The sequence below is a fragment of the Eleutherodactylus coqui genome, unplaced genomic scaffold (assembly GCF_035609145.1).
Source record: "Eleutherodactylus coqui strain aEleCoq1 unplaced genomic scaffold, aEleCoq1.hap1 HAP1_SCAFFOLD_133, whole genome shotgun sequence".
In the NCBI taxonomy this organism is placed as follows: Eukaryota; Metazoa; Chordata; class Amphibia; order Anura; family Eleutherodactylidae; genus Eleutherodactylus; species Eleutherodactylus coqui.
The window spans coordinates 20,001-33,261 of record NW_027102555.1 but is presented as its reverse complement, the minus strand read 5'-3'; the positions used below and the strand labels follow the sequence as shown (position 1 = coordinate 33,261).

The 13,261-nt window shown below is 45.9% G+C and overlaps 1 protein-coding gene across 1 annotated transcript in view; it reads right to left on the bottom strand.

Annotated features, from left to right (window-relative positions):
• The window catches only part of TPP1 (tripeptidyl peptidase 1), a 47,598-nt gene that overhangs the window by 23,516 nt on the left and 10,821 nt on the right, over positions 1-13,261 (bottom strand). Inside the window, exon 2 of the mRNA XM_066588933.1 lies at positions 11,914-12,053. The gene's annotated coding sequence lies outside the window, so the exon portion shown is untranslated. The remainder of the gene's footprint in view (positions 1-11,913; positions 12,054-13,261) is intronic.

Sequence of the window (13,261 nt, the reverse complement as noted above, 5' to 3'; positions counted from 1 at the left end):
ACTATGTACTGGTCATGGTGTGACGGTATTAGGCCATGTACAGCAGTATTATGGGTAATATAGGTCACTATGTACTGGTCACGGTATGGCGGTATTACATAGGCCGTGTACAGCAGTATTATGGGTAATATAGGTCATTATGTACTGGTCACGGTATGGCGGTATTAGGCCGTGTACAGCAGTATTATGTGTAATATAGGTCACTATGTACTGGTCACGGTGTGACGGTATTAGGCCATGTACAGCAGTATTATGGGTAATATAGGTCACTATGTACTGGTCACGGTGTGACGGTATTAGGCCGTGTACAGCAGTATTATGGGTAATATAGGTCACTATGTACTGGTCACGGTGTGACGGTATTAGGCCGTGTACAGCAGTATTATGGGTAATATAGGTCACTATGTACTGATCACGGTATGGCGGTATAAGGCCGTGTACAGCAGTATTATGGGTAATATAGGTCACTATGTACTGGTCACGGTGTGACGGTATTAGGCCGTGTACAGCAGTATTATGGGTAATATAGGTCACTATGTACTGGTCACGGTGTGACGGTATTAGACCGTGTAAAGCAGTATTATGGGTAATATAGGTCACTATGTACTGGTCACGGTGTGACGGTATTAGGCCGTGTACATCAGTATTATGGGTAATATAGGTCACTATGTACTGGTCACAGTATGGCGGTATAAGGCCGTGTACAGCAGTATTATAGGTAATATAGGTCACTATGTACTGGTCACGGTGTGACGGTATTAGGCCGTGTACAGCAGTATTATGGGTAATATAGGTCACTATGTACTGGTCACGGTATGGCGGTATTACATAGGCCGTGTACATCAGTATTATGGGTAATATAGGTCACTATGTACTGGTCACAGTATGGCGGTATAAGGCCGTGTACAGCAGTATTATAGGTAATATAGGTCACTATGTACTGGTCACGGTGTGACGGTATTAGGCCATGTACAGCAGTATTATGGGTAATATAGGTCACTATGTACTGGTCACGGTGTGACGGTATTAGGCCATGTACAGCAGTATTATGGGTAATATAGGTCACTATGTACTGTTCACGGTATGGCGGTATTACATAGGCCGTGTACAGCAGTATTATGGGTAATATAGGTCACTATGTACTGGTCATGGTGTGACGGTATTAGGCCATGTACAGCAGTATTATGGGTAATATAGGTCACTATGTACTGGTCACGGTGTGACGGTATTAGGCCGTGTACAGCAGTATTATGGGTAATATAGGTCACTATGTACTGATCACGGTATGGCGGTATAAGGCCGTGTACAGCAGTATTATGGGTAATATAGGTCACTATGTACTGGTCACGGTGTGACGGTATTAGACCGTGTAAAGCAGTATTATGGGTAATATAGGTCACTATGTACTGGTCACGGTGTGACGGTATTAGGCCGTGTACAGCAGTATTATGGGTAATACAGGTCACTATGTACTGGTCACAGTATGGCGGTATTAGGCCGTGTACAGCAGTATTATGGGTAATATAGGTAACTATGTACTGGTCACGGTATGGCGGTATTACATAGGCCGTGTACAGCAGTATTATGGGTAATATAGGTCACTATGTACTGGTCACGGTATGGCGGTATTACATAGGCCGTGTACATCAGTATTATGGGTAATATAGGTCACTATGTACTGGTCACGGTGTGACGGTATTAGGCCATGTACAGCAGTATTATGGGTAATATAGGTCATTATGTACTGGTCACGGTATGGCGGTATTAGGCCGTGTACAGCAGTATTATGTGTAATATAGGTCACTATGTACTGGTCACGGTATGGCGGTATTAGGCCGTGTACAGCAGTATTATGGGTAATATAGGTCACTATGTACTGGTCACGGTGTGACGGTATTAGGCCATGTACAGCAGTATTATGGGTAATATAGGTCACTATGTACTGGTTACGGTGTGACGGTATTAGGCCGTGTACAGCAGTATTATGGGTAATATAGGTCACTATGTACTGGTCACGGTATGACGGTATTAGGCCATGTACATCAGTATTATGGGTAATATAGGTCACTATGTACTGGTCACGGTGTGACGGTATTAGGCCGTGTACAGCAGTATTATGGGTAATATAGGTCACTATGTACTGGTCACGGTGTGACGGTATTAGGCCGTGTACAGCAGTATTATGGGTAATATAGGTCACTATGTACTGGTCACGGTATGGCCGTATTAGGCCGTGTACAGCAGTATTATGGGTAATATAAGTCACTATGTACTGGTCACGGTGTGACGGTATTAGGCCGTGTACAGCAGTATTATGGGTAATATAGGTCACTATGTACTGGTCACGGTGAGGCCGTATTAGGCCGTGTACAGCAGTATTATGGGTAATATAGGTCACTATGTACTGGTCACGGTGTGACGGTATTAGGCCGTGTACAGCAGTATTATGGGTAATATAGGTCACTATGTACTGGTCACGGTGTGACGGTATTAGGCCATGTACAGCAGTATTATGGGTAATATAGGTCATTATGTACTGGTCACGGTATGGCCGTATTAGGCCGTGTACAGCAGTATTATGGGTAATATAGGTCACTATGTACTGGTCACGGTGTGACGGTATTAGGCCGTGTACAGCAGTATTATGGGTAATATTGGTCACTATGTCCTGGTCACAGTATGGCGGTATTAGGCCGTGTACAGCAGTATTATGGGTAATATTGGTCACTATGTACTGGTCACGGTGTGACGGTATTAGGCCGTGTACAGCAGTATTATGGGTAATATAGGTCACTATGTACTGGTCACGGTATGGCGGTATCAGGCCGTGTACAGCAGTATTATGGGTAATATAGGTCACTATGTACTGGTCACGGTGTGACGGTATTAGGCCGTGTACAGCAGTATTATGGGTAATATAGGTCACTATGTACTGGTCACGGTTTGACGGTATTAGGCCATGTACAGCAGTATTATGGGTAATATTGGTCACTATGTACTGGTCACGGTGTGACGGTATTAGGCCATGTACAGCAGTATTATGGGTAATATTGGTCACTATGTACTGGTCACGGTGTGACGGTATTAGGCCATGTACAGCAGTATTATGGGTAATATAGGTCACTATGTACTGGTCACGGTGTGACGGTATTAGGCCATGTACAGCAGTATTATGGGTAATATAGGTCACTATGTACTGGTCACGGTATGGCGGTATTAGGCCGTGTACAGCAGTATTATGGGTAATATAGGTCACTATGTACTGGTCACGGTGTGACGGTATTAGGCCGTGTACAGCAGTATTATGGGTAATATAGGTCACAATGTACTGGTCACGGTATGGCGGTATTAGGCCGTGTACAGCAGTATTATGGGTAATATTGGTCACTATGTACTGGTCACGGTGTGACGGTATTAGGCCGTGTACAGCAGTATTATGGGTAATATAGGTCACTATGTACTGGTCACGGTATGACGGTATTAGGCTATGTACAGCAGTATTATGGGTAATATAGGTCACTATGTACTGGTCACGGTATGGCGGTATTAGGCCGTGTACAGCAGTATTATGGGTAATATTGGTCACTATGTACTGGTCACGGTATGGCGGTATTACATAGGCCGTGTACAGCAGTATTATGGGTAATATAGGTCACTATGTACTGGTCACGGTGTGACGGTATTAGGCCGTGTACAGCAGTATTATGGGTAATATTGGTCACTATGTACTGGTCACAGTATGGCGGTATTAGGCCGTGTACAGCAGTATTATGGGTAATATAGGTCACTATGTACTGGTCACGGTGTGACGGTATTAGGCCATGTACAGCAGCATTATGGGTAATATAGGTCACTATGTACTGGTCACGGTGTGACGGTATTAGGCCGTGTACAGCAGTATTATGGGTAATATAGGTCACTATGTACTGGTCACGGTGTGACGGTATTAGGCCATGTACAGCAGTATTATGGGTAATATAGGTCACTATGTACTGGTCACGGTGTGACGGTATTAGGCCATGTACAGCAGTATTATGGGTAATATAGGTCACTATGTACTGGTCACGGTATGGCGGTATTAGGCCGTGTACAGTAGTATTATGGGTAATATAGGTCACTATGTACTGGTCACGGTGTGACGGTATTAGGCCGTGTACAGCAGTATTATGGGTAATATAGGTCACTATGTACTGGTCACGGTATGGCCATATTAGGACGTGTACAGCAGTATTATGGGTAATATAGGTCACTATGTACTGGTCACGGTATGGCGGTATTACATAGGCCGTGTACAGCGGTATTATGGGTAATATAGGTCATTATGTACTGGTCACGGTATGGCGGTATCAGGCCGTGTACAGCAGTATTATGGGTAATATTGGTCAGTATGTACTGGTCACGGTATGGCCGTATTAGGCCGTGTAAAGCAGTATTATGGGTAATATTGGTCAGTATGTACTGGTCACGGTATGGCGGTATTAGGCCATGTACAGCAGTATTATGGGTAATATTGGTCAGTATGTACTGGTCACGGTGTGACGGTATTAGGCCGTGTACAGCAGTATTATGGGTAATATAGGTCACTATGTACTGGTCACGGTATGGCGGTATCAGGCCGTGTACAGCAGTATTATGGGTAATATAGGTCACTATGTACTGGTCACGGTGTGACGGTATTAGGCCATGTACAGCAGTATTATGGGTAATATTGGTCACTATGTACTGGTCACGGTGTGGCGGTATAAGGCCGTGTACAGCAGTATTATGGGTAATATAGGTCACTATGTACTGGTCACGGTGTGACGGTATTAGGCCGTGTACAGCAGTATTATGGGTAATATAGGTCACTATGTACTGGTCACGGTGTGACGGTATTAGGCCGTGTACAGCAGTATTATGGGTAATATAGGTCACTATGTACTGGTCACGGTATGACGGTATTAGGCCGTGTACAGCAGTATTATGTGTAATATAGGTCAATATGTACTGGTCACGGTGTGACGGTATTAGGCCGTGTACAGCAGTATTATGGGTAATATAGGTCACTATGTACTGGTCACGGTAAGGCGGTATTAGGCCGTATACAGCAGTATTATGGGTAATATAGGTCACTATGTACTGGTCACGGTGTGACGGTATTAGGCCGTGTACAGCAGTATTATGGGTAATATAGGTCACTATGTACTGGTCACGGTGTGACGGTATTAGGCCATGTACAGCAGTATTATGGGTAATATAGGTCACTATGTACTGGTCACGGTATGGCGGTATAAGGCCGTGTACAGCAGTATTATGGGTAATATAGGTCACTATGTACTGGTCACGGTGTGGCGGTATTAGGCCGTGTACAGCAGTATTATGGGTCATATAGGTCACTATGTACTGGTCACGGTGTGACGGTATTAGGCCGTGTACAGCAGTATTATGGGTAATATAGGCCACTATGTACTGGTCACGGTGTGACGGTATTAGGCCGTGTACAGCAGTATTATGTGTAATATAGGTCACTATGTACTGGTCACGGAATGGCGGTATTAGGCCGCGTACAGCAGTATTATGGGTAATATACGTCACTATGTACTGGTCACGGTATGGCGGTATTACATAGGCCGTGTACAGCAGTATTATAGGTAATATAGGTCATTATGTACTGGTCACGGTGTGACGGTATTAGGCCGTGTACAGCAGTATTATGGGTAATATAGGTCACTATGTACTGGTCACGGTATGACGGTATTAGGCCGTGTACAGCAGTATTATGGGTAATATAGGTCACTATGTACTGGTCACGGTATGGCGGTATTAGGCCGTGTACAGCAGTATTATGGGTAATATTGGTCACTATGTACTGGTCACGGTATGACGGTATGAGGCCGTGTACAGCAGTATTATGGGTAATATAGGTCACTATGTACTGGTCACGGTATGACGGTATTAGGCCGTGTACAGCAGTATTATGGGTAATATAGGTCACTATGTACTGGTCACGGTGTGGCAGTATAAGGCCGTGTACAGCAGTATTATGGGTAATATAGGTCACTATGTACTGGTCACGGTGTGACGGTATTAGGCCATGTACAGCAGTATTATGGGTAATATAGGTCACTATGTACTGGTCACGGTATGGCGGTATCAGGCCGTGTACAGCAGTATTATGGGTAATATAGGTCACTATGTACTGGTCACGGTGTGACGGTATTAGGCCGTGTACAGCAGTATTATGGGTAATATAGGTCACTATGTACTGGTCATGGTGAGGTGGTATTAGGCCGTGTATAGTGGTATTATGGGTAACATTGGTTACTATATACTGGTCACGGTGTGGCAGTATTAGGCCGTGTATAGTGGTATTATGGGTAATACTGGTTACTATATACCCGTCATGGTGAGGCGGTATTATTTAGGCCGTGTACAGCAGTATTATGGGTAATATAGGTCACTATGTACTGGTCACAGTGAGGCGGTATTAGGCCGTGTACAGCAGTATTATGGGTAATATAGGTCACTATGTACTGGTCACGGTATGGCGGTATTACGTAGGCCATGTGCAGCAGTATTATGGGTAATATAGGTCACTATGTACTGGTCACGGTGTGACGGTATTAGGCCGTGTACAGCAGTTTTATGGGTAATATAGGTCACTATGTACTGGTCACAGTGAGGCGGTATTAGGCCGTGTACAGCAGTATTATGGGTAATATAGGTCACTATGTACTGGTCACAGTATGGCGGTATTAGGCCGTGTACAGCAGTATTATGGGTAATATTGGTCACTATGTACTGGTCACAGTATGGCGGTATTAGGCCGTGTACAGCAGTATTATGTGTAATATAGGTCACTATGTACTGGTCACGGTATGACGGTATTAGGCTATGTACAGCAGTATTATGGGTAATATAGGTCACTATGTACTGGTCACAGTATGGCGGTATTAGGCCGTGTACAGCAGTATTATGGGTAATATAGGTCACTATGTACTGGTCACGGTGTGACGGTATTAGGCCATGTACAGCAGTATTATGGGTAATATAGGTCACTATGTACTGGTCACGGTGTGACGGTATTAGGCCGTGTACAGCAGTATTATGGGTAATATAGGTCACTATGTACTGGTCACGGTGTGACGGTATTAGGCCGTGTACAGCAGTATTATGGGTAATATAGGTCACTATGTACTGGTCACGGTGTGACGGTATTAGGCTGTGTACAGCAGTATTATGGGTAATATTGGTCACTATGTACTGGTCACGGTATGACGGTATTAGGCCGTGTACAGCAGTATTATGGGTAATATAGGTCACTATGTACTGGTCCCGGTGTGACGGTATTAGGCCATGTACAGCAGTATTTTGGGTAATATAGGTCACTATGTACTGGTCACGGTGTGACGGTATTAGGCCGTGTACAGCAGTATTATGGGTAATATTGGTCACTATGAACTGGTCACAGTATGGCGGTATTAGGCCGTGTACAGCAGTATTATGGGTAATATAGGTCACTATGTACTGGTCACGGTGTGACGGTATTAGGCCATGTACAGCAGTATTATGGGTAATATAGGTCACTATGTACTGGTCACGGTGTGACGGTATTAGACCGTGTACAGCAGTATTATGGGTAATATAGGTCACTATGTACTGGTCACGGTGTGACGGTATTAGGCCATGTACAGCAGTATTATGGGTAATATAGGTCACTATGTACTGGTCACGGTATGGCGGTATTAGGCCGTGTACAGCAGTATTATGGGTAATATTGGTCACTATGTACTGGTCACGGTGTGACGGTATTAGGCCATGTACAGCAGTATTATGGGTAATATAGGTCACTATGTACTGGTCACGGTATGACGGTATTAGGCCGTGTACAGCAGTATTATGGGTAATATAGGTCACTATGTACTGGTCACGGTATGGCGGTATTAGGCCGTGTACAGCAGTATTATGGGTAATATTGGTCACTATGTACTGGTCACGGTATGACGGTATGAGGCCGTGTACAGCAGTATTATGGGTAATATAGGTCACTATGTACTGGTCACGGTATGACGGTATTAGGCCGTGTACAGCAGTATTATGGGTAATATAGGTCACTATGTACTGGTCACGGTGTGGCAGTATAAGGCCGTGTACAGCAGTATTATGGGTAATATAGGTCACTATGTACTGGTCACGGTGTGACGGTATTAGGCCATGTACAGCAGTATTATGGGTAATATAGGTCACTATGTACTGGTCACGGTATGGCGGTATCAGGCCGTGTACAGCAGTATTATGGGTAATATAGGTCACTATGTACTGGTCACGGTGTGACGGTATTAGGCCGTGTACAGCAGTATTATGGGTAATATAGGTCACTATGTACTGGTCATGGTGAGGTGGTATTAGGCCGTGTATAGTGGTATTATGGGTAACATTGGTTACTATATACTGGTCACGGTGTGGCAGTATTAGGCCGTGTATAGTGGTATTATGGGTAATACTGGTTACTATATACCCGTCATGGTGAGGCGGTATTATTTAGGCCGTGTACAGCAGTATTATGGGTAATATAGGTCACTATGTACTGGTCACAGTGAGGCGGTATTAGGCCGTGTACAGCAGTATTATGGGTAATATAGGTCACTATGTACTGGTCACGGTATGGCGGTATTACGTAGGCCATGTGCAGCAGTATTATGGGTAATATAGGTCACTATGTACTGGTCACGGTGTGACGGTATTAGGCCGTGTACAGCAGTTTTATGGGTAATATAGGTCACTATGTACTGGTCACAGTGAGGCGGTATTAGGCCGTGTACAGCAGTATTATGGGTAATATAGGTCACTATGTACTGGTCACAGTATGGCGGTATTAGGCCGTGTACAGCAGTATTATGGGTAATATTGGTCACTATGTACTGGTCACAGTATGGCGGTATTAGGCCGTGTACAGCAGTATTATGTGTAATATAGGTCACTATGTACTGGTCACGGTATGACGGTATTAGGCTATGTACAGCAGTATTATGGGTAATATAGGTCACTATGTACTGGTCACAGTATGGCGGTATTAGGCCGTGTACAGCAGTATTATGGGTAATATAGGTCACTATGTACTGGTCACGGTGTGACGGTATTAGGCCATGTACAGCAGTATTATGGGTAATATAGGTCACTATGTACTGGTCACGGTGTGACGGTATTAGGCCGTGTACAGCAGTATTATGGGTAATATAGGTCACTATGTACTGGTCACGGTGTGACGGTATTAGGCCGTGTACAGCAGTATTATGGGTAATATAGGTCACTATGTACTGGTCACGGTGTGACGGTATTAGGCTGTGTACAGCAGTATTATGGGTAATATTGGTCACTATGTACTGGTCACGGTATGACGGTATTAGGCCGTGTACAGCAGTATTATGGGTAATATAGGTCACTATGTACTGGTCCCGGTGTGACGGTATTAGGCCATGTACAGCAGTATTTTGGGTAATATAGGTCACTATGTACTGGTCACGGTGTGACGGTATTAGGCCGTGTACAGCAGTATTATGGGTAATATTGGTCACTATGTACTGGTCACGGTGTGACGGTATTAGGCCATGTACAGCAGTATTATGGGTAATATAGGTCACTATGTACTGGTCACGGTATGGCGGTATTAGGCCGTGTACAGCAGTATTATGGGTAATATAGGTTACTATATACTGGTCACGGTGTGGCGGTATTAGGCCGTGTATAGTGGTATTATAAGTAATATTGGTCACTATGTACACCGGTCACGGTGAGGTGGTATTATGGGTAATATTGGTCACTATGTACTGGTCACGGTATGGCGGTATTAGGCCATGTATAGCAGTATTATGGGTAATATTGGTCACTATGTACTGGTCACGGTGAGGCGGTATTAGGCCGTGTACAGCAGTATTATGGGTAATATTGGTCACTATGTCCTGGTCACGGTATGGCGGTATTACATAGGCCGTGTACAGCAGTATTATGGGTAATATAGGTCACTATGTACTGGTCACAGTATGGCGGTATTAGGCCGTGTACAGCAGTATTATGGGTAATATAGGTCACTATGTACTGGTCACGGTGAGGCGGTATTAGGCCGTGTACAGCAGTATTATGGGTAATATAGGTCACTATGTACTGGTCACGGTGAGGCGGTATTAGGCCGTGTACAGCAGTATTATGGGTAATATAGGTCACTATGTACTGGTCACGGTGAGGCAGTATTAGGCCGTGTATAGTGGTATTATGGGTAATATTGGTCACTATGTACTGGTCACGGTGAGGCAGTATTAGGCCGTGTATAGTGGTATTATGGGTAATATAGGTCACTATGTACTGGTCGCGGTGTGACGGTATTAGGCCGTGTACAGCAGTATTATGGGTAATATAGGTCACTATGTACTGGTCACGGTGTGACGGTATTAGGCCGTGTACAGCAGTATTATGGGTATTATTGGTCACTATGTACTGGTCACGGTATGACGGTATTAGGCCGTGTACAGCAGTATTATGGGTAATATTGGTCACTTTGTAGTGGTCACGGTGAGGCGGTATTATGGGTAATATTGGTCACTTTGTAGTGGTCACGGTGATTCGGTATTATTTAGGCCCTGTGTTGTGGTAACACTGGTCTCTGTATGGGGTTTTCTTCATTGCCAGTATGTACATGATCACTGTTTGGCGGGGAGGATTTACTTCTGCTATACAGGCATTTCTCTCCTTTGGGGGGGGGGGGGGCAGTATGTACCTTGGGCCCCTGGAGTTTATGACCCTAGCAACAGCGCTCTGACAAATCTCCATTCCTACCGGAGGGACCGTCAGACTACCGCCACAGGGACGAAGTTCTTAAACAGCTAGGGGAGCCCCAAACGCTGGTTTATTAACTTGACTGAGCCGACTGCAAGGCAGAAACCGCAGGCACCCACCACTAGAGGTCCTACTACACGGGGCAAAAAGGGGTCCGGCACGCAAATCAGCTGCAAACGCTTGTGTGTCGCATCAATAGTGGGAGCTGCACAACCATACGGACGTACATTCTCATGGGGGCGCCCCAACGCCCACGGGCTATATAGCGGGAAGACTGGCGCCCGCTGAAGAGACTTCTAACTGCGGACATACATCGCTACAGACGACTGGCAGCCTGCGCTCATCTGTTAGCTTAGAAGAGCCACCAAGAGGGTGAGCGGTCTGCAAATCACTGAGGTCATTACCCCCTCTACTCCTCCTTAGTCAGAGCTCATCTGGAATACTGGGTCCTGTTCTGGGATGTATAAGAGAAGCATAGAGTCTAGATCACGTGAGGTCATTATCCCCTCTACTCTTCCTTAGTCAGACCTCATCTGGAATACTGGGTCCAGTTCTGAGCACCCCACTTTATACAAGACAGAGACAAACTGGAGCAAGTTCAGAGAAGAGTTACCAAGATGGTGAGCGGTCTGCAAATCATGTCCTATAAGGAACGGTTAAAGGATCTGGGAATGTTTAGCAGAAGAGAAGGCTAAGAGGAGACTTAATAGCGGTCTACAAATATCTGAAGGGCTGTCACAGTGCAGAGGGATCAGCCCTATTCTCATCTGCACAAGGAAAGACTAGAAGGGATGAAACTGAAAGGGAGGAGACACAGATTAGATATTAGGCAGTGAGGGGATCAATGAGTGTAACAGGTTGCCATGGGAGGTGGTGAGTTCTCCTTCAATGGAAGTGTTCAGAGGCCGAACAGACATCTGTCTGGGATGATTTAGTGATCTGCATTGTGCAGGGGGTTGGACCCGATGACCCCCGGAAGAGCCGATGACCCAGAGGACCCGATGACCCCGGAGGAGCCGATGAGGGCCGTGCACCCCCCAGGGTCCGCTCATCGATCGTGAGCACTACAAGGTCTCCAACATCCCATAGTACCCCCTCACTTACCGTAGTGGGGCGAGTCGGGGTCGGACACGCTGCTCACTAGCGCCTCCAACTTCTCCACATTCTGCTGCTTCAGAGCCAACGTCAGGACGACGGAGTCCTTGCTGGAGAGACGCTGCGCTGGAAGCCACCCGCGGGGGACGCTGCGGAGGAGATAATCATCAGCTTCACAGCACGCACGCCGCAGCGCTGGACACCAGCTCATCCCGTCCCCATACCAGCGGAACCGCCAAAACACGGGAAGAACATGCAAACTCCACGCATTACACCTCACATGCGGATTAACCCCTTCATGGAAATGGATGGCTGCACAGGAATGTCTGCGTACACAGACAGCCAGCCTCCTGCTGCACCAGCGGGGTCTACGAAAACACTGAACCCTACTGTTAACCCCTTCCATGACTTGTCAAGTGTCTACAGGGGGAGGGGGGGCCGTGACATGATCAGGTAATTGTGGAGGGCGGATGGGATGACCTCTGATCGCTAGCACAAGTAATAATGCACTGCAGTACAGAAGTATTGCGGTGTATGATCATAGGATTGCAGACACAAGGCCTCTAGAGGGACCCCCCCAAAAAAATGATAAAAAAAATAAAGTTTGAAAACCCCTTTTTCTCCGTGGACATCGGCAGCGTCGGCCGTCACACGCCGCACTGGGGCTACAATCTTGGCACACCAAGCCTATTCCAAAAAATCTATAACCTTCCTTTAGTTGGCACCTTGAAGCGTACCAACGTCACAGTGTTCCCTTTGTTGTGACACACAGCGCCATCCGCAGTTGTATCTGGTCTCTGCAGGTCCTCCTTGGCGGCTCCTACTGCTTCCAAACCAACTAGTTATCTGGGTGCCTGCAATAATTCGTGTCGCCTCCTAGTGGCAAGGGCTACATCCACGGTCAAAGCTGCCACAAACGGTGTGGAGATACAAGATTCACAACATTCTGTCAATCCAAACTGTGCCTGTATATATATGTGCGCGCGAGCGTGTGTATACATATATATATGCGTGTGAGAGCGTGTGTATACATATATATATGTGTGCGCGAGCGTGTGTATACATACATGTGCGCGAGCGTGTGTATACATAGTAACATAGTAACATAGTATGTAAGGCCGAATGAAGACATTGTCCATCTAGTCCAGCCTGTCTATCCTACTGTGTTGATCCAGAGGAAGGCAAAAAACCCCAAGGCCAGAAGCCAATTAGCCCTTTTGGGGGAAAAATTCCTTCCCGACTCCCTAATGGCAATCAGACTGTTCCCTGGATCAACCCCTAATAGTTCCTACCTGCCTATATACCCGGATTGACACTTCACCTAATATTTATATCCTGTAATATCCTTCTTCTCCAG